This window comes from Aptenodytes patagonicus, chromosome 2 (assembly GCF_965638725.1).
Source record: "Aptenodytes patagonicus chromosome 2, bAptPat1.pri.cur, whole genome shotgun sequence".
NCBI classification, from domain to species: domain Eukaryota; kingdom Metazoa; phylum Chordata; class Aves; order Sphenisciformes; family Spheniscidae; genus Aptenodytes; species Aptenodytes patagonicus.
In genome coordinates, this window is record NC_134950.1 from 16,243,866 (window position 1) to 16,270,520 (window position 26,655).

At 41.7% G+C, this 26,655-nt stretch overlaps 1 protein-coding gene across 3 annotated transcripts in view; it reads left to right on the forward strand.

The window, feature by feature from the left end:
• The first annotated feature begins 12,397 nt into the window (after positions 1-12,397).
• TRPS1 (transcriptional repressor GATA binding 1) overlaps positions 12,398-26,655 on the forward strand; it is a 218,102-nt gene continuing 203,844 nt past the window's right edge. For 2 of the 3 annotated variants that reach the window (XM_076329209.1, XM_076329212.1), the window contains exon 1: positions 12,398-12,483. The gene's annotated coding sequence lies outside the window, so the exon portion shown is untranslated. Of the gene's footprint in view, positions 12,484-13,159; positions 13,210-26,655 lie in introns of those variants that run through there. The other variant, XM_076329210.1, reaches the window with a different exon arrangement.

Sequence of the window (26,655 nt, forward strand, 5' to 3'; positions counted from 1 at the left end):
CAAAAGCAGAAAGGCATGGAAATGAATGTGCCACTAAATGTGCCACTGTGCCAGCGTGTCACCCTCTTCAGTGATCAGATGTCTGTATCTGTTCACTGGAAGTGTTGTCCATTTTGTCCTTTGTGTTTGTGATCCCCCTCCATTGCTTGCATACACTAACGCCTTTTCGGCTGGTGTGCTCTATGGCAGACACCCAAGGCTCCTGAATGCCCAGCCATCCCAGGACCGTCGTCCTCAATAAAGACCGAGGTGCCAAATACCTTCAATCTCCAGTTGCTTCAAATTGGAGCAAAAGTAGCTACTATATTCTCTGGAACACCATGAGGAACTAGAAACATGCATTCAGTCAGCACCACCCAAGCCCCTTTTGCTGAGCATAGGTCCGAGACTGACTGGTTAACAACTGCTGTAGAGATGGCAGAGGCCTGGAATGAGACCTGGTGGTACAGTAACATGCTTGTCGTTTTTGTGCCACCCACAGCTGAAGTTTCATGCTGTGGCACATTTCTGTTGGCAGTCAGATGTTGGAAGCCTAAAAGGAGCCTGTCTGTGAGCCACAGGGGTGGCTGGGAAGCTGTCCTCCTGGCACCTTGGTCACCTGTGCCAGATCTCCAGCGGAGTGGGCACGCCATGAACACTGGCCACCAGCACAGGAAGGGGTGGCAATCTGCTGACACTGGTGCACAAATGGGTACTCAGTCTGTGAAGCACCTCACATTCATGAGGAGTAAGTTCTGCCTCCATCAAACAGGCACTGCCCTGCAATGCCACACGCAGTGCCCTGTGAGTGCCCCAGGCAGCTGGAGACCTGCTCTCGCTGCAGCAAAGGGATGCATGGGCTGACTTCTCATTTCTTCATCGCTTAGATTTCCCACTGTGAGTCTGCTTGATGCAGGTGTCCTGGCTTTGAGGTTCCCACTGTGAGAAAAGCTGTGCAAACCTTACCTTTGGCTCCTTCAGAGGGGTAAATTACTTCAAGTCGCTTTGGCTTGAGTGCGAATGAAGATGTTCAAGGTGCTGTCAGAAGTTTGTTATCATCTTAGAGGAATGTTTTCTCTTGCTGTTCAAATCTTCCACTCAGTCCCACTCCCACCTGCCTATCTATCATATTCAAGATTAAATGCAGAGTGTAATAGCCACTAACCTAGTTAGTGCCTGCAGATTTGTTTTGCCCTGGGAATAGTTATTAGCTTGGCTTCATTTGACAGATTATAACTTGGTGTCTCAGCAGCCAGAATCCTTCCTAGGATCTTCTTGTTAAAGCACAAGTAATAATAGCCAGTAAAAAATGTGACTCTCTACTATTTAGTGACATTGCTGCCCAGACTTACGACAGAAACTACAACTAATGACTGATTATTTCTTACCTTTAGAAAGGAAATCCTTTATTTTTAGGACCTCTAGTAAATTAGACTCAAGTGACTTTTGCCATGAGAAGCCTGAGGATGAAGTATGCTGTGCTTACTTCAGTAATTTTCAAAGTCTTGAAAGATCTTCTTCCAATTTCAACACATAAATCAAACAAAACAAATCACAAAAAGCTTCTTACTGCTTTAACCAAAAAAAAAAAAAAAAAAAGAAAGACCCAAAGCACAAATCAGTTTTCCACAGAGAGTGAGAAGTGACTTTGAAACATTAATTGTTGATCGGCAAGTATGTCTAAATTTAAAAAAAAAAATACCTGGGCACTTGTTTGGAGAGATATTTTATGTTTATATTAGTGATATGTGAACGTCAAATACTTATGAAGTATAGATAAGCACTGAAGTTTGAAAGCTAACAGAATAACTCTAACCTTTGACCAGCTGTAGTGTCTCTACTTCAAAAAGTATTTAAATGAATGATGAAAGACTCAGAAAAAGTAACTGAAATTATCCAGTATGAGAGATGAAGGGAACTTCGTCTGCTTGCTTTTTGGGAAAGAAGGGAAATTGGTGATAAAACTATGGTCTATAAGTCCATACAGGGAGGAGAGGGTCTCATTTGGATAAAACAGATCAATAAAATAAAATAAAATAAAATAAAATAAAGCAAAGCAAAGTAGAACTGGAAGTTGAAGTTATACTAAATCAGGTTAGGGACATTTTTAAGAGTGATGGTAATTAAACACTGGAACAACTTACCTAGCAGTGCAGTGAACCCTTCATCATTGGAAGTCTTTAAATCAAGACAGACATCTTTAGAAAGATATACTATCTTCACACTGCAGTTATAGCCCTGGCACAGCCAGTATTGAGCATTCTGTGGCCAGAATTATGCAGAAAGGCAAACCAGAGCTTGTAATGGTTTCTTCTGGCTTTAAGCTCTATCTTTGTGAGATATACTTTCCCTATTTTTAACATTTATTTAGCAAGTATCATTACAGTTACACAGCATATCAAGGCAAAGCTCAGACTGAAGTTTTAAAGCAGAAAGGTGGGGAGATTGTGATTAATCATGTAACCCCGGGTGTGTATTCATATCACATAAATAACATCCCCAGTTGCTTAAACTAAGAGGCTGGGCTTCTTCAGTAGTTAGGGATGACGAGAGAGAAACTCCTTCAAATGGCAGTTGATGGTAGTCATCACTCTCTCCATCGCCCGCACAGGTGGCTCTGGAGACATGCCTCCAAAGGTTGGCTGTTGTTTCATGACAAAGTAAGTCCTCATCAAAGAAAAAAAAAAGAAGTCCCACCCTTTTCCCTGTTCCGGATACTGTATTTTTGAACTGGCAATTAATAAAAGAGATAAAAAAGGTAATTTTCTACTGGATCAGTTCCCTTTTATGGCTTACAGTGCAGTTGCATGAATTTTAGCACAGCATGAGCAAAGGGATATGGACGTGTGGCCGGGAGAAGTACAGCATGGCAGGTCCGGCCTCTGGGCATCAGCCCAGACTTGGACGGTCACATGCAGGTCCAGAAACTTCAGCCTTAGGAGCTCAGGTCTGGAGGTGTGATCATGATTTCTCTTTACATCTGAGGATTAGGTAGGGGTATAGAGCCATGCTCTTCCCACTAACTGTGGGGGTTTTTATCAGACCATAAAAGAGCATAACCTGCCAGCTTCATTTTCCGGTGGTCAGCAGAGAACATCTTGTTTTACTTTTTGAGTTTCCTAAAGCACCCTGTGATCTGGGAACGTCCTACAGTTCGAAAGGGCTGGATGGGTCGAAAGGAGGTGAGAGATGAATGCGGTCTCCATTGTTATCATATCTTTTCCTGTGCTTAAGATGTACCTTCATCAGGAATTAAAATAAAATTCCTGCTGCTCTGAAGAAGCTGATAGCGATATTTGTCTGGGAGTTTTAGAACAGATAAGATTCTTGAGGTTTCTGTATCTTCTACGTCCATAAAGAGATGTAAGTGCCATCACTCAATTGAAATTAATGAGAATTAGGCACCCAAATATCTTTGTGGATTTGAGCGCTCATGTTCTAATTACTGTGGCAATTAAATATGCTGAAAAACAGGTTCAGCGGCAGGAACCTTGTCTACACTAAGGCCTGGTGAAATATTTATGTAAATTTTCTTTCTAGACATGGCTTGAGTTTGCACTGATGACTGTGCAAAACCTCTCTGATTGTAGAGGACGTACAATATGGAAGGCCCTGAAACTAAACCTGTACACTCGGCTTAGAAAAGATTGTAAGATACATATTCATGAACTGTGTGTCTTGCTGAGTGAGACAAGATAGTTACAAACAAAATAACAAAAGATAAAAATAACCAACTCTTACATAAGGTAAATAACAGAATATAGAAGAAGCTGAATTTTTCCTAAATCACTTCTGTAGCAGATCTTCACAAATCAGCTGATCTGCTCACTGATTTCTGAAGGCCACAGGACTATATGGCCAACATTTCATGTAATAGCATATAAATCTAAATTCTTTTTTATTTCTTTCATAGAGAAAGAAGAAAATAAAATGACTGCCTGTTTAATTTGCAGACTCTTAACTGTTTGGGGCCAATATAATTACCAATATTATTCTTATGCATATACACACTACTGAAGCACTAATGTTAAAGGAGACACCTTCATTCTGAATTTTCTAACTTCAAAGTAATGAAATCCTTAACTTCAATACCACAATAATGTACTTTTCAATGTTAAGTACCTAGGCCTAGTGTCAGTGTATAGAACAACCTTGGCCAAAAAAGTCCAATTAGGCCATGTAAATGAAGTGCATTTTCAGCCAGTCCTACTGGGAAAACCAGCTTTGTCTGAATGGTTGTAATTACAGTTGATGGGGAAGGGGGAAAACAAATTTGCTATGCATGAGCCCTTCCCAAATAGCTTTTTTTTTCTTCTAACGCTTGCATATCTCCAATAATGGCATTATGGGGGAAGGGAAAAAAGGACTTTCTCCTTACACAGAATGTGTTAAAATGCATCTCTTCGAGAGTGTGAATGATACTTGAAGTTTGCTGTAGGAGAGGTGCTACTTTCTCCGATACATCCTTTTGTTTACTTCTCTCTGCCTGGCAGCCTCATTGGGCTGCTTGTCATAATTAGCAGCCTAGGTGTACACATCTCCCTAAAAGCTACCCTTCATAGCATATTTCAGGCAGGCATTTCCATTTTCATATTTGGGTCCCTTCTTTTCATTCACAACCTCAGCTAGGCCTGTGAAAGTCAAATCAAAAAGTAATGTGCAGAATGCCAAAAAGTGTGGTTTTTCTAGACTTTCCAAGGTGTTACTCTCTCTACTCCGTGCCTGTTCTTGAGAACACACACCCCATTGCTGGTCTGGATTCACTCTGTGTGTTGCATCACCTGCATTCATCAAAAAATAGGAGTTCATTTTTCAGTGCACTCAATGTACTCATCTGAATTTGCATCACAGTGTGCGGCTTGCTCGCTACATCTCTGGATTGCTAGTTGGGCTGTCTCTAGCTCCTGACAAGGAGAAGTAGGGCACCAGTACAATTACCTCCAGAGTGCTTTCTACGTGCAAGCCATTGTGGCTTCAGTGACTAAGGGCTCATGAAGGTCACATAGCCCTTTCTTAGATATATCTTTCAAACTCTCCGTATTTGTTTTTACTGCTTTGATTCCTAAATAGTCCAGATTATTTTCTGCCCATATCCTACACACCAGTCATTCAAAAAGATGCCTCTTTCCACAAATGTAAAGCTATTAAACACAAATGTTCTATTTACAAGTCACTGTATGAGTGACTCTTTCATATATTAGTCATAATGTAGTACATAGCTTTATTTCCTTTATCTAAAAATAGCTAATGATCCTTCGTTCAATGTGTATGTTAACGTCAATAATATCAGTGTATTTTGCAATGCTAAAGAACTAAGGGGGAACGGATTGGTCAGGGATGAGTTACTTGGTTTGAGCTGTTTTTTTGTTTTGGTTTAGGTTTTTTTGTTCCATTGATGCACACACTGAGTGGAAAAAAATTATAACATATACAGCAAAATTGCCAAAACTATCCAGGTTTTTTCACCAGCCTATTAAGGGTATTTCTGGCCATTGTTAAATAAGAAGTCTAACACATAAATATTTCAGTATGTCATAAGGTAACTGTCTGTTTTATGTGAGCAATGAAAGGAACTAAAAGCAGTGGAGTCAGGAAGGAGGAAAAAAAAGAATTGATGTAGTAAAGACTATTTTTTTGCCCTCTGTGGGATCAGTTTGTCCAGGCATTGAAGTAGACAAGGACACACATGTTTTCTGGGTCATGATCTGCACTTCACCACATCAAGATCCCAAGTGTAAACGAACGCTGTTCCATCAGCATTATTTTTGCCTGATTCACGATGTGCTCAGTAAAACCTTGTGTATGGGCATGTGATCCAGCTCCTGAAGAGTGAGAGGTATGAACAGAAATGAGGTTTCTAAGTGAGAGAGCAGAACCAAGTGACCTAAGGCTGCTGCCACTTGTGTAGGTTGATGTGCTCTTCCCTAAAGGAATTACTATTTCCAAAGAAATCCTCTTTCAAGACTGATAAACACTGAGGAAAATCAAGCAAGCTCTTGAATAAGTTTAAAGGATGCCTACAGTTGTTTCATGTTTTTCAACAGACAGTGGCACTGCCATTTCACAACTAAAGGATGTGGTTTATCTTGGTGGCAACAAGCCTTAGTGTTAACCAAGGCGGCATTCTTGTTAGGTTACCTGTTTCCAAAGACTAAGCATTAAAAGAGGTATCATAACTAAATTTCTAAGTTGTGGATGTGTATTTATTCTTATGCAGAGGTCAGACAGAAAGCAGGTCAGGGTGCGCTTCTCACTCAGATTAGAAAGCTCCTTCAAGTTGTCTCAGTGCAGGAACAAGTTATAGCAGTCGTGTAGACTACTGGAGAACTATGAAGTCTCCAAATGGAGGAACTGGGTCCTGGGCAACTGGGCGTAGGTGGCCCTGCCTGAGCAGGGGGATTGGACAAGATGACCTCCAGAGGGTCCCTTCCAGCCTCAGCCATTTTGTGATTCTCTGATTCTGTGAACATGCTGACCTTTCTTCCTTTTGCTCTAAAAATCCCCTAGTCCCAGTTCAGGAGCTGATGCAAGGTAAATTTCTGCCTATCAGTAATCACTCCTGGCCCACAGTGGTTCATCAGATCACATCTTTGCAAGATGAACTGGATCATGATACAGAGGGTAAGGCCGGATTAAGGGCAAGCCCTTCCTTACACAAAGCATTGCACACTTTGACAGTTAGATGTATTAGTTTGGTTGAATGCTATTTGCATGTCCTTGTGTGTGTGCTTGAAAGAGCTTCACAGGAGACTGGTAGAGACCACTAAAGACCGTATGTTACATCGCCATGTTTACCTTCACTGTGTGACTTTCCCTGCACTTGTAACTGGAAACAGTGACAGTATCTTGGTAATTTTACCAATGCATTGTGTGTCTGAGATTCCCAATAGCTATTACTGTACATCCTGGGCCATATATTGTGGGTATGCATTTGATGTTTGTATTGGAATGGAAAGTGCACTTTTGTGCAAAGTGAAATATATATATATATATATGAAAGGTATTTCCTTTTCCTAAACTTAATCTGAGACCTTGCATCAGTATCTATGTAAATAAATCTTTTCTGCAATAAAAACATGTTGCTTGTAGTCTGTCACATTAAAATAAAGACTTGAACATAGTGAGAAGTCATAAATGGAAAAGAAAAAACTATTTATAAGAAATCAAATGAAAGAAAACTCCTTTTGAGCCAAACACCTCAATTGTACAGAATTGTTGCTTTATATTAGAAGATACTGTAGTGAGTTTTAATATTGTTATGTCCAGAACACCACAATTTCATAGCAACGAACCTTAAGAATAAGACTGAAAAATGCTTGCATATAGGACCTAATGTAAAGATTACTAAACTCATTTACAGCTTTTTTTTTCCATTGACTTCAATGCACTTTGAACCGATCCAGATTAACCTCTCCAGAAATGCTAGAAATGCTGGAGGGAAGATGAATATGGAACTGAGGCAGGGACAGGTGGTGGCTCTGTCTGGCAGGGGGTGATGACAGGACAGGGGGCTCAGGTTGTTCTGATATGCTGAACTTGCGGTTGAAATGTGGGAAGAAACACTGCCACCTCCTTTATTGATATTTGTTGGGAGACACCCATTATATATTACTCCATATGTATGTGCATGTGAGGTTTTTCAGAGCTTTGGATGAATGCCTTTTACACAGCATTTTTAAGATCAGAATCTATACAATTATGTGGATTCCTGCATGTAAATGATTTCAGGGAGTCTGGTGTTTTAGCATTTTTAATTTTCTAGTAGATTTTACGATAGTGTAAAGTGATAAATTATCTTTTGCGGCTGCCAGAGTTATTTAACTATCTGCAGACATGCCATTAGCAGGAGCAGTCTATGCCCGGTTGGTGTTCCTCATCCCTCCCCGGGAGACCGCTCAGAGGGAAAAGGGTTTCCAGGCGTTTCTGTGCAAGGCCCTTTTGCCAGCAGTGCCACCGGGGCGCTGGGGAGTCCCGGCCAGCCGTGGTGCGCTAATGTCAGGAGGACATTTTCCTACCATGCAGTGGAGAAAGCTACCAAACAAGCATTGGATATTATTGACTTTCCATCACTACTGGCCTGTGTTAAAACCAGTGACATAGAAGAGAAAGGTTCCATTTCCCATTACCAGATATCCAATCCCCCTAGAAAACATCTGTTGAATCTGGGATGATGCCATGGTATTAGCTCTTCTGTTGCATGCTGTTTCATTGGCTGTTCTCAGCGCTGCCCTGTCTATCACAACGCATAATCTCTTTTCAGAGACGTTTCAACCACATCGTTAGGGTCCCCAGTCCCGTTTCTTTGAAAATTGGTGGTAGTTTTTTGCCTTTGGCGCACAACTTGAAGTTTAGAAACTTGACTCTGTGCAGGGTGTAAGAAAGGGAACAAAAGTTTCCCGATGATTTCATGTCACAAAAGTTGTGCAAGGAAAAGAAGCGGGTCTGCAGAAATCCTGCAAGTTGCCGTGTTTATATTCCCAAGAAACTCACACTGGAGTGCCCCAGACACATAACTAAATGCTCCTCAAAATGCTCATTACTGAAGACAGTATAAGAAAATGGTCTTTAGAATTCATGTGATATACTACCAACTGCAGGGAGAATAATACAGAAATACTTTCTTGATGATGTGTGCTAAAACAGCAGGCATTTAAGAGCAATGGATGTCAATCTCTGAGGTTTTTGTAACGAATTGCAATTTATGATGTGTTAGGGTAAACAGTTGGATTATATTTCTGAAATGCATGTTCCATCAGGTAAAATCATTGTGATTATAGGCTCTAGTATTTTAAGTAAGTAAGTTATGCACTAAAAGGCTGAAATTGTAAAACAAGTATGCTTATGCTTAACTGTTAATCCCTCTTTGTATCTACGCTGAGTAAACTACAAGAAAAGAGAAACTGCATTAAACAATAAAGGCATAAATGGCGTGTTATGTCATCTTGATAAACAATGACTGTTATACTGTTTTCCTTCAAGAAGCAACTGTGACTGGCCTCTGTATTCTCCCTCAATGGAGAATGTGCCGAGTGTAAAGAAAAATGGAGGATTATTTAGAAGTTACTTTGGTCATGCCTCTCAGTGAAAGCAGCACTTTCTCTGCATCTTCTCGCTTTGCTGATTTTCCTTCATTTCCTCAGCTCTTATCTGTTACAGAAAGCTGGACTTGTTATTTCAGCAACCACCTATCATGTACTATGAGTTTTGAATAAAGTGAAATAAAACTTGCTTTAGTGGTTTTGCAAATGTTTGACAGCAGAAGATAATAAATAAAAATAAATCTCCAATATTTCTCCTAATGAAATTTGTGACATGTCAACGTCAAAGGATTCTAACAACAAATCAACAAATATTTGAATGAAAACAATATACATAACTTATTTTTCTATATTAGAAACAACTGTCAAACAATTACTGTATGACTTCATGAATTAGTTGGTTGTTTTGAAATATTCCTGCTAGGATTAAAAAAAAAAAAAGGAAGGGAAAAAAAGGCTATACGGGCCTTTGAGCCTGAACATATTGTGTCAATCATAAGCATATGCAATGTATCTAAGCCATGAGGTAAAAATTTTCTTTGTAAATTATTTCATAAATAAATAATTTGCCTGAAAAAGTTTATGAAAATATTTTTGCCTTTATTAAGTTCTCTACAGTTCTTTTGTGGTGAATATAAACAGATTGATATTGACGTCTTCTTGATCTGCTTTATTTTAACTTGAAATGCAGAATGTATCATGCAAGCATTTTTTACAAAGATACGGTAACAAACTTTTTCTGAGAGATACAGTATTTCATTAGAGTTGTCTACTTGAAACTATGAAGACATATTTTGTCCTTCTCATCTTTGCTTATGAACAGCTTTTGTGGTTTCATTTTAAAAGCATATGCGAAGAGAGGCTTATGTCTTTTAAAACTACATCTCTCTAATGTTGTTCTACAGGTGAAAAAAGGTGTGTTTGTTATCAAGCTTTACACGTGTTGAAACTTGCGCTTTCACTATTATCGATCTTCTTCACAGTTTGTCATAATGCGAATAAAATCTGGGAAAGCTGCAGCCACACATACGAACTGGCTGGGATTTAAGGTGTGGGGGGCATCATTTCCTGGTTTAAAATAAAAAGACATTAATAAGTCTCACTAGAGCTGAGAAGCAAAGGGAATAACCCTTGTTTAAATATTTTCCACTCAAGCCCTGCTTGTAAGATGCTTAGCCAAATCATCAGACAAAATACCTGCTGATTTTAACCCTTCATATGCAAGACATCTGCCAAGTGAAGTGTCACTCGGGGCTGACATACTCAGCAACAATAATAAAACCTAAATTGCAGACAAGAACACATTCGAATAGGTGCGAACGGGACAAAAATACTTGCTTTTCAGAATTCTGCATTCACTAAAATTTGTGAAAGTGGTTTGTCTCTTCGACTGTGATTCAGCCATGGCATTTGCAGCTTGAGAAGAAGTAAAGGTTTACGAAGTCAGGAAAGGTTCTCTGTGCACATACTAGTGAGGTGCTACCGAGCATGGCCCCAGTACTAAAGTATCGAGGCAGACTTTGTAACAAATTTTAAATTCTGATATTACTTTTCTTCTCATTCCACATATAAACATCTCCACTGCTCCGAACTGATTTTCTGCTGATGGGTATAGAGGGAGTCCCACACATAATCTGTCAGTTCTCCTCTCCCCGTCTCGGGGATCCTACTGTGCACCTCATCGTGCAACTATATTTTACCTTCCATTTTCAACATGACAAGTTCACCTCTTGTATGTGAATTATTGCTTTTCTATTCATAAAGCGCTTTATCAGACAATCCTACAAAAGAACTTAAGGGGGAAACGTGTTACTGGGTGATTTACACGAGCAATTACTTTACAAATCTGCCAGTGGATTATACTACACATATATGAAGAATGTTTAAGTTTAGAGAGAGGGCTGCAAACGCCATACGTTTTACAGTAGGGTTTCATTTGCGTCAGCGTGTATCTCTGAAGATTTTACACTTTACATTTCACCGTGTATTTGAGAATAAAATTTTAAGGAAAAAGTTATGTCATTTCAAACATTTGGGGGGAAGCAGCTTCATCTTTCGCACGGTAGTGATTTAACTCTTTTCCAGCTTCTGCCTTGAACAATGTGTTAGCAGTTGCAAGCAACCAGAATGCATCTATTTTAATGTGAAATCAGTTTAAAACGACTTGCATGGGAGGAAAACCATGCCATATAAAGTCACCTAACTGCAGAAAAATTGTGTCCAAATGCCCAACAAATGTTTACATAGTTTTTAATGCCTACTATATTTGGGATTTTAAAACCCTTTCACAGGAACCTTTTATGTACTGCTTCTCCTTAGAGAGCGTTTTTACATTAACATACAGACTTCTGGCAATTTGTAGCATAGGAGAAACCAGAGTATTTTGAATCGAAAAGGTTCTGCACAACCAGTAAAAGTTGTAAGGGTTTTCTTGGAGCAGCTTGGGACTGACTTGCGATTGGTATCAAAGAGCAGCGGGGAATATCCATCCCAAAGCCTGGAAAGCGTCTGTCCATCCGCCTCAACACCCGCACAGAAACGCGGGGGGGGGGGGGGGGGGGGGAAGGGACGAGAGCGGCGACACTAAATCTACATTTCCCCGCAGAGTCCTCCGTGTCCCGCGCAGAGCTCGGATCTCCCGAGGGAGGCAGCTATTGCCGCGCGTGGGTCGCGCCTTTTACCCCCCCCCCCCCTTTTTTTTAATCTCGCAGGACAGCGGTGGGTCCGAATGACAGCAGAAGGCAGAGCAACCTCCCGCGGGCCGCGCTCGGGGCGCGTCTGTGGCCTGCGGGCTATTCCTACACCAACTTAGCCCAAGTCCCCGCGGCCGCGGGGCGACGCGCCCCCTGCGCGGCCTCCGCTCGCCCGGCTCGGCCGGGCTCGGGCCGCGCGCGCCCGTGGCCGTGGCCCGGCGGCGGAGGCCGCGTCGCGTCGCGTCGCGGCGGGCGGCGGGCGGAGGCGGGGGGCGGCGCGGGCCGCGCGGCGGGGCCGCCTGCACTGTCTCTTTAAGGGCGCTCCGTCTGGGGTGGCGCTTTCCTCCGCGAAGGCTCCTTTGATATTAATAGTGTTGGTGTCTTGAAACTGACGTAATGCGGGGAGACGGAGGTCCTGACAAGCGATAACAGTCCTGATAACGCGCCGGCCGCCCCGCGCTCCCAGGCCGCCGCCTCGCCGCCGGCGGGGCCGCCGCGCCGTGCCCCGGCCCGCGCCCCCCGCCCCGCCGCGCCCCCGCCCCCGCCTCCGCACCGCACCGCCCGCCGGCGGCCGGCGGGCCCGTCGCCCCCTCCCCGCCGAGCGGGGCCGAGGGGGGAGGCAGCGGCGCCGCGGCCCCCCGCCCCCCCCCCTCCCGGCCACCGCCACATAATCCGCGGCCAACTCCGCCGGCAGCAGGAGACGGTTCATGGCTCACGCCGCGGCTCCACCATCTTCCAGGCTGCCGGGGCTGTTGCTGACGGTTAATCAACAGGTAAGGCGCGGGGGGGCGCGGGCGGGGGCGGCCCGGCGGCGGGGAGGGCGCCGCGGCCGGCGGGCCGGGAGGGGGCGGCGCGGCGGCGGGCGCGGGGGGGGGGCGCCGTGCGGGGCGGGGGCGCGGCGCCCGCGGCGGCGCGGCGTGTGCCCGGGGGGGCAGCGCGGGCGCGCCCCCTCCCCCAAAATACCCCCCCCCAAAAAAAAAGCACAACAAAAGCGGGGGGGGGGGGCATGATCACAGGGAGCGGGGGGCTGCTCGGATTTCACAGGCTTTTTTTGGTGCATTCCCCCCCCCTCCCCTTGCCCCCCCTTTTCCCCCCGCCGGTGGGTCAAAGCCATGTGTGATGGCTGGAAATTGGCGACTTCAAAACCGCGGTAGCCCCGCTGGAGTCGGGAGGGTCAAGTTCAGCGGCGGCGGCGGGCAGGGGGAGCAGCCCCCTGGCCCGGAGGCGGGGAGGGGAGCGGCGGCGGCGGCCGCGGGCTGGTGCGGCTCTGCCCTCCCCTCCGCGCCTCTCCGCGCCTTATCTCCGCGGCCGCCGATTCCCCGGCACCGGGGCGCTCCGGGGGGAGGGGAAGGGAGACGCGGGGGGTGGAAGTAGAAGACGAGCAAAGAGGGTTTGCATCCGATGAGCTGCAGTCGCACAGTCCTGCCGCTCCTGCCGCTGCTGGAAGTTTTAATGGGGATCATGACAAGCGGGGCACAGAGACACCATCATGAAGAGTAGTAAGTTTGGGAAAAACTTTTTTTTTCCTCCCCCCTCCCCCCCCCACCTTTTCCTCCTCCTTGCCCGGGGACACACCGGGGGAGGTCGGGTGCGGAGCTGTGCTGCGCCGGGAGGGGGGCTCGGGGTCCCTCCCGGTCACACCGGGGGAAAAGGCGACATGGTGGTGGTGATTTTTTTGTTTTGTTTTGTTTTGTTTTTTTTGAAATCGGAGCGCGGAGAGACGTAAAACTTTTCCCTCTTAAAGGCGAAGCTCTGCTCTCAGCGCTGCCTCCCCACGCTCGGCTCTCCCCTGCCTGCCACAACTTTGTGGAGCGTCTCGCTTCCTCCCCCCCGCCCCTTCCCTCGTCCCCGCCGCCCGGGGGCTGCCGGCGGGGGGCTGCTCCCCGCTTTAGTTATCCGCGTGTTCGCTTTTCGGAAGGGCGGAATGAATGGAGGCGAGGCCGGGGATGCAGGGGCTGCGCGGAGGGCTGCGTGGCGGTGGGCGCTCCGCGCCCGGGGCAGCCGGGGTGGCCCGGGCCGGGGGTGAGCGGCCGCGGGGCCGGGGCCGGGCAGGGTCGGGCCCGGGGTGCTGCCCGCCGCCGCGCTGCCCTGGGACGCGAGCCTCTCCCCAAGGGGGCTTGACATTTCGGGGGCTTTGTTTATCCGACTCCCTGCTGCAAATCAAGGCGCTCAGACATCCCGGCACTCCTACGCGGTTTCTAGCGGGGCCCGCTAGCCTTTCCTGTATTTCATCTTTTTTTCACAATCGGTTGTATTTTCTGTCTGCAAATGGCAAACTTTCCAAGTGCACTGACTGAGCTGTGGGGGTAAGCGGTGAGTTGAGGTGGAGAGACGTCTCCCCTCCATCACTCCTTCCTCCGCCAGTGCGAGCACCTTGCCTGGCAGGGCTGGAGCCGGGGGCACCTCAGCACGCTTGGGGAACCAAGGCGACAAACCCGCTTCGAGGGGCAAACATTTTCTAGTGAAAAGAGCGTAAACTAATTATGCGGACCATGCTGCCTTCACTGCTTTTACAGCACGCAGCGCATTTTGAATGTTGATTGAAACAAACAATAATTTAATACGCTTCAGGTTTTATTTAATCGAGTTCAGTAAGTCTCTCCAGGAACCATCAAACTTCTCTGCCATTCAGGCAGTCTTCTTCAACTGCGCAACTGAATCCTATGGATGTTGGTGGCATCATGTTACTTTCCTGTTGGTTTTAGGAAAAGTTGAACATTTAGAAAAGACTGCCAGAGTTAAAAATGCAAGGGGCAGCAAAGGAAAGTAGTGGTAAGAGCCAGTTCCTGACGTGGACAAAATGAGAATAAAAGTTACAGTAGTCTTCTGAACTGCAGTTTGTGTTTGCCTCATGTTTGCAATGTGTGTGTTAGGTTAGACAGCTCTCTCAGATATTCCACCAGAGTGACATTTAAAAAAAGCCCTCCAAAAGAGTGAGGAATTTTTTTTTTTCAAGTAAGTACTCTAGGTCTATGAGTAAATACAGGGCTTGTTTGAGAACATCAACTATTTCCTGTAAATTGTGATGCTGACAAGGCTGTCTGGAAATGATATCAACACTTTGAAAGATTCTCTTTTTTTTCTTTTTTAACCACTGAATGAAAGTTTGTTAATAACGTGGTCAAACCAAACAAGTGGAACGTTTCTCGGGGGGGGGAAGACTTTTTCTTTTTTCCTCTTGAAAAATGTATACCTGCTTGAGGTTTGCCACATAGAATTAGTAACACTGGAGTTCAGTAGTGCATCAGTGCCTATATACAAGTTAATCTCAGACTGTTTGTAACAACAGAAGTCTGCTTCACCTTTTTAAGACCAAGAGAGATTAGATATGAGAAGAGTAATCAGTTCATAATCCACCCTGTTCTGTCTGATTATCGCCTTTTTTTTTGTTTTGTTACATATAATACCTTTTCTCTGTTTGAAACTTTGCATATATGTAGTCACAACAAAGTAAGTAAAGGGCAAAGTTGCATCAGCTTTTAAATTTACATGTTTTGCCTGTGATCCTCTAAAACACTAAATAACACTGGGCAATCTTTGCGTGTGAGAGTATGGCTTTATTTTTTTCTTTATTTCATAGTAATGTTAATAAAGGAAAAAAAATGTAAATGACAACTTCAGAGATCTGAGACTTCTTTGGGCATCAAACACTTACGATGCAGCCAGGTTATCCTCTTAAATTTTTAATGCATTTTTAGCATAATTTATACAGTAGCTTTGTGGGTTGCCTTATGTTTTTATCGGTGATTGAGTAAATTCAGTATTTTATGAATCCCTAGCAGGATTATTTTTCTATCACGTGTTGTCTATTGTTCATAGTAAACTTTGATAGTACACACTGTTTTCATGCATGCTCTGCCTACGTGTGAAGAATATTATTCACATATCGTGATTGTGCATTAATAACAGTGTAGTACTAATTCCTGTGTGTGGACTCGAGTGTCTGTGAGATGCAATGGTTGCTTGTTAAATCTCTGTATTTCAATCATATTATATTTTAATGCTAGTTGACACATAGGGTTTTATATTTTCAAAGCATTGTGCAAACAATGACTAATTACTTTCTGTTCATGCGAATTACCTCTTTTAGCACTTTACCAGGCAGTTGCTTTGAAACAAAACTATTTTACATTACAGTGTGAAAGAGTTAAAAAATTAGCAAAGACGTTTAGGAAAAACCCAAAATTTTAATTACAAACAGGCAACTTCGGGTATGCATTTAAATTTTTCTTTTTATGTGGAACTTACACCCCCCCAACTTAGAATGTGTATGAATATTTATGTCTCTTACAAACTCTTGACAATATTTCAATGTAATAATCTTAACAGAAACATTCTCAGATCTTAACTGCAGCCACACTGGCAGTATCGCTTTAATAAAGGTTTGTGGGTAACACCAAATATAACATTGTGAGAAAGTTTATGGTTAAATATTTTTGAACATGGCAGGCTGGGAATCTGACAACCCTTTTTGTTAGGTGAAAGTAAAGTGGAAATAAATTACATTTTTAATACAGTTTCAGTTAAAACAAACTGCCACCTGGTAGTAAAAGTATTGGCCTTGAACAGAAATATATTCTGATTAAGATATTCTAACTGGTGTGTAAAATGAAGCCATTCATTCAGTAAAGTGACAACTTTCCAGTTGATGTTTGCCCTTGCTTAATTTAGTTTCCTCAACACAACCAGTGAGGTAGTCTGGGTCTGGTTTTGGCAGTCCGGGGCGACTGTAAACTCGGGCATTTTTGTCCCAAATATTACACCTCAGGAGTTAAAAAGCAATTGGTTAAAAAAGAATAGTAGGCACGTATGAGTAAAAAAGAAAAAGTTTCTTTTTTGTTTCTGAAACTTTCTAAAGCTCTTACCTAGTAAGAAAACAATGCTATTTTCAAATACTGGTGATTAATACTATAACCAGTGTAGTCTGCACCCATCTATTGTATAAATACCATTGCCTGTTGACCTTTGGATACATTAATTACAGCATATCTGGTCTAGGTTCTACTATTTTTGTCTGTTCAGAAGATAAATAAAAGTGCCCTTTCCAGTCCTCCTGGAGAAGAACTTTTTTTCTTGGTACTGTCATGAATTCTTTTTCCTACCCCGTGCCAATGAAGTTCTCTTTTGACTTTAAAAAGATAAGCGTGCATCCAAAGAGAGAATATTTGATTAAGACTGTTTTCGCTTCAGTTTTTGTGGTACGTACAAATTTTCTGGGCTTTGCTTTTTTTGGATTGTGTGTTTGCTAATTAAAAGAAAAACACATAATGAGTTATATCAGATGATGTGAAGGATTAAAGTACAATTACACCATTAAATAGTAAATGTTTACAAGGGTAAGACATGCAACTACATTTTTCAGATTATGCTTATTATTCACTTCTTGATGTTGTTTTGCACCTAATCAATAAAGGGCCTTCCAGAATGCAGCTCCTTAGCCAGTTGTATACGTGCCCAGAACATAAGAAACGCTGCTGGGGCAGAGGAGCGCGGGGGGAGAGAAGCGGTGGCATATTATTCTGACTTCTTGTCATGCAGACCAAGGCTCAAATGAAACACGGAGCAATGGGAGAATAACTACCATGGTCTCGATTTAAGTCCCCAGTGGACATTTTGTCACAGCCCAAAAGCGTTGCACAACTGAACACCATTCCACTTGATGTGTCGTCCGGAGTCAGAGGAGTCTCTGATTTGGCGTCACGGGGCTTACAAGGCTGTGATTTAGGTGAACTGGCATAGCTGCGTGTAAGAAACTTTGTTTAATAGCTGTCTATGTTTTATTCATGTTCTGTGCTATCTGTTTCTTATTTTCTAGTACCTTTAAAGTGGTTCTTTAAAATTTAATAACAACAGCACCAGTGGAAAATACATCTAAAATTTAATAGAAATTGCTAATCTTTCTACCAGTGATTTTTATTACGGTCCTGCCGCATTAACTACAGAATCTTACTCCTGCTGCGGATCTCTGTACGTGGATTTAGAAAAGCTATAGAGAGAATATTCTTCATTAAATTGCGTAGCTGCCACGAGTGGCACTTCTGTAAGATGTCCCTGCAGAACCCAGTTGGTTCCATCCCGTGAAGTTCGGTGGAACTTTTCCATGCTCACAGGGGATGCGTGCGAGTACAGCAGCTACAATAGGATTATTTCTGCCTTGAAAATAGAAGTATTTTGAATCATAAGGTTTAGTCTTAATAGTAATTTTTCTTTTCTTAGCTGCAGTTCACGCATGTCTAACTTCTCGTAAGTCTGCTTTCTTTCCAGACTTGGATCAAGTTTTTTTTCCTCCCTTAAATTTATTTTAAAATATTTAATTTTTTAAAATGTTACTAGCCCTTTAAAAACCTGTAATAAATGCTTTACAAGTGGCTAGACACCTTCCCTGGTGGTTTAATTTATACAAGCAGGAAACTTTCTCTCCTTCTTTCTCTCTCTCTTTCTTGTTTTCTTTAAACCAACTGACGTAATGCCAAACTTTGCTTTAAAAGAACAGACAGAAGTAATTGGTAGCTTTTAACTTTTAATAATGTTCTGGATTGGTTTTAGTGGCCAAACTGCCATTTTTTTAAAATTCAAGTAAAAACGGGCTTGTGGCCTGAGGAAGAAAGGCCCTGTTGATGCAGTTATTTTTATTCTTGTTTTTCAATCTGTTATTAAAAATCTTTCCTGCTGAGCTCTGCTGGATTTCTCCAATTGCTCTTTGTGATGGCTGGTGCATTTCAGGTTACGGTAACTTAAACTGTGTTCTGATCTTTATTTTTTTTTTCCCATGGGCATTTTGAGATGCTTTATCCTTTTTCTTTTTTTGGTTTGACCCCACACACACCTCTTATCTCTCGCCCAGCACCCGAAGCCTTCTTTTAGAGAAACAATTTATTGTGATTCAGAGAGGAATAGTATGTTAACTATACCTTTGGTGGCAGTTCAGTGAATATTATTTTTCTAGTGTGAGAGCATTTTACACCTGTTAGTGACGCTGATTGGGGAAGATATTCACTGCCCATTGCAGAAGACAGGAGAGATTCTATCTTGCAGAGCGGCCACTTTCTGTGTGTTCTCCACCCCATATTTTAAAGCTAAACCAGATTTTAAAATATGTTTAGTAATAGTCTCTAGCGATCTATATCTATTTGTATTAAGCTGATATTAGAAGCAAGAAGACCCAACAAAAGGATTTTTTTTTTAAATTAACTATACTTAAGAAAATCCAGTCTACTGTCTTCTCTTTTCTTTCCTGATTTCTTTATTTGGTTTAGAGTTTTCTGGCTTATTTCCTTAATTCCTCTTCTACGTCTGCTGGGGTTTTGAACACAAGCAAACTTTCTACGGTAAAAGACGGAGTTGGGCAATAGACTTTCTTGACGAAGTTGACGTCAGGACGACTTCATAAGTTGGCAAGTAGGGAAATCGTTCAAAGACCAAGTTGGCTTGTGCCAGTTTTCCCTTCCTTTAGGGGAGACACTCCACCCAGTGGGAGGTTACCCCACCCAATGTGGAGAGCTATAATTCAGTGGCAACACTTTAAATGTCAATCCTCCCTAGGGTTTAAACCCCAGACTTGTCTTGCCTCAATCTTTATATTTAATCTAACATTCAATCTGTTGAAGTAACATCTCATCATCATAAGCACTTTTTGGGCCTGATCCTGCAATTCTCCTTCTTGAAAAAGACTCATTGACGTCAGGGGGACTTTTGAATTTAGTAAAGGCTGCAGGATTGGCCTCTGCAGAGTTGTGTGTGTCTGTGTCTGTCCGTAAGTAAGATTGTGTCTGCCTGATGAATATTGTATAATCCGTGTTGTTAAAGACGAAATTGTAAAATACTTCCTTTGTAGTCTTAAAAATCTGAAGAAGTCCTGGAGTTGTAATGCTGTAAAACAGATTTTCCTCAATAAGTGAAGTGTACTTACTTTTATTTAGCATTTTCTCAAATTAAAATACGAGTTTAAAAAGGTCCAACTCTGAAGAATTTAAGGCATTTCTGCCGTTTCTCTATATTTCTCTATATCATGCTGTAGACATATTTTTGAATGCTGCTTTTGGCAATTTTTTCATCTCTAATGGAAAATGAACATTGCAGCCTGTAGCTTAGTGCCCGCAAGAACCCTTGGGGTACTTGCATAATACTGAGAGCTCCCAAGGAAAAATTTAGTTTTGGGGTATTCTCAGAGTCAACATGTAATTTTTATGGGTACATTTTACTTCATCGTGGCATCTGTTCTCAAGCATCCTTTTCAGATCCCCCATTATATTTAGTGAGGCTGACAATGCAGGAGGGAATACATAATTTGATATTAAAAAAATGTTATAGAAAAAGCACTGATGTGTTCATCTCTCTGCATTTTGAAAATATGCCAGCATTTTTAGTTTATTAATATATCTGAAAAAAAAAAGTCTGTAAAAGATGATGGTAAAAATCATCAACGTGCTTATGCTTCTCAGCAAGATTTACTTAAACAATATGCTTCAGTTTTGCCTCAAACCATTTCAAGCCACCTCTGGTCCAAGAATGTACCAGTTCTTGGTTCCTGGAAGATTAAGCATGACAGTTTCTATTATATAATGAACAGCAGTATTGTTTGAACAAAGGTAACATATTTTGATTTGTGTACTTTTTTTTGGCAGCTGGCACTAGTGTAGGTCTAAAATGAGTGGTGATCTAACAGTGTAAATATCTGAATGTTCTTGAAACACACAGTATAGATGTAATGTGTTTAAATCATTGGATCTATCTATCTATATTATATAGAATGTGTATGTATGTGTATATACAAATCCGTAAATGGTGTGCTCTGCTATCTGTAGCCTTCAAATGTGTATCCTTTGGGTATTCCTGACCTACTTTGCAAAGTCTGCAAGTCTAAAATACATACTGAAACTTAAAAAATTAAACATACAGCTTGGTGGTTCACAAAAAAAGCAGGGGGGAATTTTTGCTAGTAGTTAATTAAAAAAAAAAAAAAAAAAAAGGCATACTCTGCTTAGACAGATACCTTGCAGACTGCTTTTGGATATCCCAGTGACTTTACTGGGATTATTTTAAAAAACAAATTCTCAACTGATCTAAAAAAAGTTTGAAGTAGATACTGAAGTTAAGTATCGCCTAAAATTCCTATGTGCAGATGTGGTTTAATGTTTAATGGAAGTTAAATGAGTTAGGATAAAGCAATTTTCTTTGGGGGTAGAAGGTTTTCAGTGTTTCCAAAGTATGATTCTTTTTAACTTTCTCACACGCCGCTCTTCAAGCAAATGCTGCGTTATGTGGAACATCGTCCAAAACTTACTATGCAGATGAAATGTTGCTTCATGAATTCAGTTAGTGAAAGAAAGGTACCTCCAATTTCAGCTTCCTAATCTGAACATAGTTTGCTTTTCTATTTAGTGTTCTCATTTTTAGGTGTATTAAATATACTCATCAGATATTCTCCAGCTGCAGTTACGGAGTATAAACCAAAAATGCAATACATGCCGATCGTTGCCGAGCTTTTTCCTCTTGCACTCATAGATATGGACATGCATGCACACACACAATTAATAAAGTAAACCTTGCCCCAAATACCTGAGGCAAAAGCTTGTGAAAATAGATGAGCCTTACCATGTGCCTTGCAGGTAAACAGTATCTGACTCTGCTAGAGAAATGGGAGAGGAGAGATCCCGAGCAGAGGCTGCCTGCCCGCGCCGCCCTGGCACCCAGCTCTGGATGCTCGGGTCTGGGGGCTGTCAGTAAAAATCCCACATCTCATTTCAGCTGTCACAGTGGTAGGAAGGAAAGAAACAGTAACTCAGGTCTCCCATCTACTATATATACTGTTTTCTTTCTGTGGCCTCCTACAGACATCTGAAATTCACGCCATCTGATTAGTCTCCTTCCACGTTCTTTAGATCTGCAGTTCTCTTTAGAACTAAACTCCTATTTGCATGTTATGTCTATCACGAAAAAAAAAAAATATAATGGATTAAATTAATCCTGTAGTAGTTGTTTGAGCATACTGTAGGAATGTAAATAATTTTTTGGCATTGAGCTAGTATTTCCAGTCTTATGGGGGGGTAAGATGAGAAGTTATCAACAACATATATCTGAGTCATTCAGCTACAATAAATCTTCTAACAAATACCCACCCTTTGCACACCCAGAGATGCTCTGCAAGACTGTTGAAATTCTGCACACACCTGTATCTTACATGTAAGTCCATAAGCATGAATAGTAGATGTATCTTCAACTACAATCAGATAGTATGTTAGGCTACAGCAGTAGCAATCAAAGTAGTCCATGGACAAAAAGTTAGATTGCCATTTGATTGCTGCTGGCTGTGTGGCCTTCAAGGTTGTCTTCTCCCTGGAAAAAGTCCCAAGGAATCGTTACTCGAAAAGAAATTTGGGGTATGGCTCTGACTCCAGCTCTGCCACTGTTCAGGATACAAAGCATTAAGCGCTTCATCTATAACAGGTCAGAAGTGATCATGCGTAATCCACTTTTATCTAGGTATCATTCTGTCATATGTAAGGTATGCTCTGCCTTGTTGTCTCTGTTACTCTGCCTTGCCATTTCTCCTTCATGCCTGTCGGTCTCTCTTTGACTGCTACGTGCACATACATACATTCTAAAAATACATGGAAATGGAAGTCCATCTGTGTTGCATAATTTTTTTTACAAAAACACCAGTGTTTGTATTGTTCTTTCTCTGAGCCCTTAATGAGTTTAAAGAATTTAATGTGACTTAATGAGGGTTCTTATTCTATTTCTGACACAGAGACTAATGAGGGTAAAGTAGAACAAATTGAAACTCAACTTTTACTTGTGGTTAGTTTCATGATGTCATCAAATGCAGGATGTTACAACTCCTGGAAAAGTTTACAAATCTAGGCAGGAATCCATTTTGCATCACTGCCCTTCAGTTGTTTACGACATGAAGTTTGCTAGCGAGAAAACAAAGTTCAGCATAACTTGATTTTTTTTTTTTTTTTTTTTTTTTAAATGTTTGGGCTGGTTTGATTTTTAGGTGAATGATTTTTATGAAAGCGTATCTAACCTGCTTTGCCTGGCAACCTGGGGGAAACTTAGATATGACCGAAGATTGATTAAGCCCCTCTGATTATGGTTCTGATCTCCCCCTGTACTTGCAAGGGACAAAACTTCTGCTAACTTCATCTAGAGGAAGATTTGATCCTCATTGGGAAAATTCCTAATTATGTTGCAGCTTACTGAGAGGGAACTGTGGTTTTGGGGATCCATGTTACACTTTCTTAGAGTTTGCTGCTGTAAAGCAGTTTCCCTGGGCTCAGGACACAGTAACAACATTTTGTAAGGCTCCATCTTGCATTTTCGCTGCCCCGCTCAGGGTGGTCAAGCGGTATTTCACCACGCGAAGCTGCCCTTCAGTTGGTCTGTCACCTTTAAAAGTGATTCTTTTGGTTTGACATCAGTTCACTTCCCAAAGGGGAATGAAAATAAGTAGCAGCTTTAGGTAGTGCACCTGCTTCTGAGCCCTGCTGCTACTCACTGGCTTCACAGCCACACTTTCTTCTTGTTCCTCACCAACTACTCTCCGAAAGGCTCGTAGAAATAGCAGTGGAGTGACTGAAGCTCCAGTATTACACATATATCCATGTAAGCAGACTGTAATACCCTTATAAAGCTGTATGCCATGTCGTGGGCATCAGGATATTTTTGACAGGCCAAGGGAAGCAGTGACTTTCATCGTCCACAGAATGTGCTTTTATTATAACCAAACTGCAAAAAGTTGCAGCATAGTAAATAAAAAGCTTTTCTGTACCATCTGATTTTTTTTTTTGTCAGCAATTGTTAGTATTTTTAAATCAGATAAATCGCACAATGGTGTGATTGCTTAGGTTGACGTTAACCCTTGGCTCTTCTGCTGTTGCTCAGCATATCATATCTGAATTGTGATGGATTTTATTGCTTCGCATTTTATTTTTTTGCAATTAGTTGTTGGCTTCATGTTGTTGACTGTAACATGAAACAGTTCAAATAAATTAATAAGAATTTGAATTGGAAATAGGGGCATTTTTAACCAACTTTCTTGAGCATTATCATGCAAACAGAAAGAGTAAGTTGTTCGGTTGGTTTTTATGTATGTATATATGTGTGTTTGTGGTTTGTTTTTTTCTTAATGAAGGTTTTCATAATTTGGTAGTTCAGCAAACATGAGTATGTTCTGAAAATAATTCTCACAGATGGCAGGTCTGAGTCCGATAGTTTTTAGGTAGACAGTTTTCTTACAACATACGGAGTCTAGAGCTGAAAAACTGTTTTCTGGAGTTTTAAAACCATTGGAAAGTAAGATTTATTGGACCTTAAATATCCCAGTGGTGCAAATTTATTTGGTGTTCATGGCAGTCTCAGCTTAACTTTCCTTAGAGATTTGCTGTGGTACTGCATTATCTAAGGAACATTTAAAATGGTTTGTCTAGCTTTTTTTTCTTCAGTCATTTCTCAATTTTTATTTGCACATATGAAAATCTTTACTAACAAAGATGACCTGGCAGCTCTGCTGAACTTTCTGGTGCAAAACATTTTACCTGAATGGGACAAAATTAAGACTCTGAAAAGCTGGCATTTTTAAAGATACTCGTTTCAGAAGTGGAGTGTGACAGTGGCTAGTTGTCAATGGGAAGGAGCTTAAAAAATATTCACAGGAGAAAGAAAAAGCAGCTGTGGAATTTATTTTACTGGGTGAAAGGAGACTCATGGTTAAGCAAGCTTTACCTTCTTGGGTTTTCAGAATTTATTGCCCAAAGGACACATGCCTGAATAGAAAGAGAACTAGGATATTGTAAAATCTACTATGACATGAAGTGCTCTTACTGCATATGAATACAATTTATTTATTTTTTCTCTCCAGCAAACTGTGATTTCCTTTGTCTTGTCAGAAGGAATTTCAGATGAGACCTTACCAGAGTAATGCTGCCATAAACCCCGCAGTCCTCAGCTGTAGCTCCATGCAGCACGATACGGTCTGTGGTAGTTTTCACCAAGCTACTGTGCTGCTTTCAGTCAGGAATGGGACTGCACTGACATTACTTTTATAGAAAAAGTACGTTTTCATAGAAAATGCACTACATGAAAGAAGGGCAAGAAGGAGAGCAGAGAGAGAGCTCTGATATATGAGCTGAGATTATGGATGTTGTAATGCCATTTATTGTAGGATACTATAGAAAAATCACATTGGGACCAAAGTTCCCGTGGATTACCATGCAATATTTATTACCATTTTCCTGTGTTTTCCCTGGTTAGGATCTAATCCTTCAGTGTCTGGAGCTGCATGGAGTTAAGAATTTGTCCATTCAGAGAGGAAAACCTTGCCAGCTACGGGATTTCACTATTTCACTACCTGTATTTATTTATTGCCCCCCCTAAAATTTCCCAGAGTGAGGGGGTTGAGAGTGGAAGGGAGAGATGGGGGATAGGTAAACTGAGGGAATAGCAGGGGCACGTATCTGCTCAGTAAGTAGTATTTACTGATTACTGTTTACTGTCAAGCAGATTACTGCAGTTGTGTTTCTGTGAAGCAACTCGCATGCAGACACTGCGAAGGAATGAAGCAAAGTTGTGTGCAATTCTGAGGTGACTAAAAGATGTGCTTGTGACATACTTCTAGCAAAAGCCATTTTTGGTTGCCTGGTACCCTCTCCAAATGTTATAATTTTGCAAGTGACACATTTGATTATGAGCAGCCATCAAAACGCTTATAGGCTTCTTGTTTGAAAGAAGAATGTGTTTGAATTAAATATTTGCAGGTCAGAGAAATATGTTGATTTGTTCTTTTAATTTGTTCTTCAGCTTCCTGCCCTTTTTCAATTTGTTCAATAGTTATTCAATTTTGGAGTTTATTTAAAAGAGATGATAAAGTATACGCTTTTGTATTCCTTACTTGGGCAGAGCTTCTATTTGCTTCCTTGGGAGAGCTGGTCTGAGCAAGAGCTGCTGCCTGCTTTTGCCTTGATATGGAGAGGATGTGGTTAGTATAGGGGTCCCCTCATCCTCAAAGCTCCCTTACTGTGATGAGCTCTTTGCTTCCTGGGGAAGAGATTTTCAGTCTGATTTTCAATCTGATTTTCAATCCCTTCTGTCAAGTTTTAGGGAACAGTATGAACTGTCTTATTAGAGCTGGCAATGAGGAAAAGGAATGGAATCCGGGCACATCTCACCTCCGTGTTAGGGGGAATAAGGTATAATAAGCCTCTGCCAAGCTTGCCTGGTAATTCTTTGGTTATCATCTTCTCAAGATGGAATACACACGTAGAAAAAACACAGAAGTTAATGTTTACTTCTTGGATGCTTTATCGTCAAGCAAAGAGAACTGACAGTTTCATGATTAAGTGCCTAAAGTTGTTTTTGGTTTTGCAGTTGTTGAATTAATCACTGCAAAGCTAACTAATTGTGTACCTTTTAAAGCCCCCCCCCCCCCCCCCTTTTAATGAAAGGGAGATATTTTACTCACTGACTTCAGAGTCGGGTTATCCCATTAACTACTAGCAGCAAGCTCTTCAGCTTTTACTTTCTTGAGTTATCTCGGGAATCGTTCTGCTAGTAGATGGTGAATTTACTTACCGATGCAGTTATTTATGGCTTTCAGTGCCCATGCTGAGGGCACTGGCACGGGCAGAGGCATTTTAAAACACTTTTTAAAATTGTATAGAAAACACTGGCTCCTTAATTCTGAGATTACAGATGTTACTACTTGCTGTGTTTTGATTTGCAAGACATTATCTTGGTGTCTTACTGAGATGTTTCTTAGCCAGAATTTAGAGTTTCAAGGGTTTTTTTTTTCTTTTAAATTTTTTTCCTCCTTAAATGTTAGACATGGGCAAAAAATGACAAGGATCTCATCTTGATAGCGTGCTGTGCATCAGGGTTCATAGAACTGCAGGCTAGTTACTCCCTGGTTTTAGAGAAAGATGAAAAGGTCCTTGCAAAGATTAACT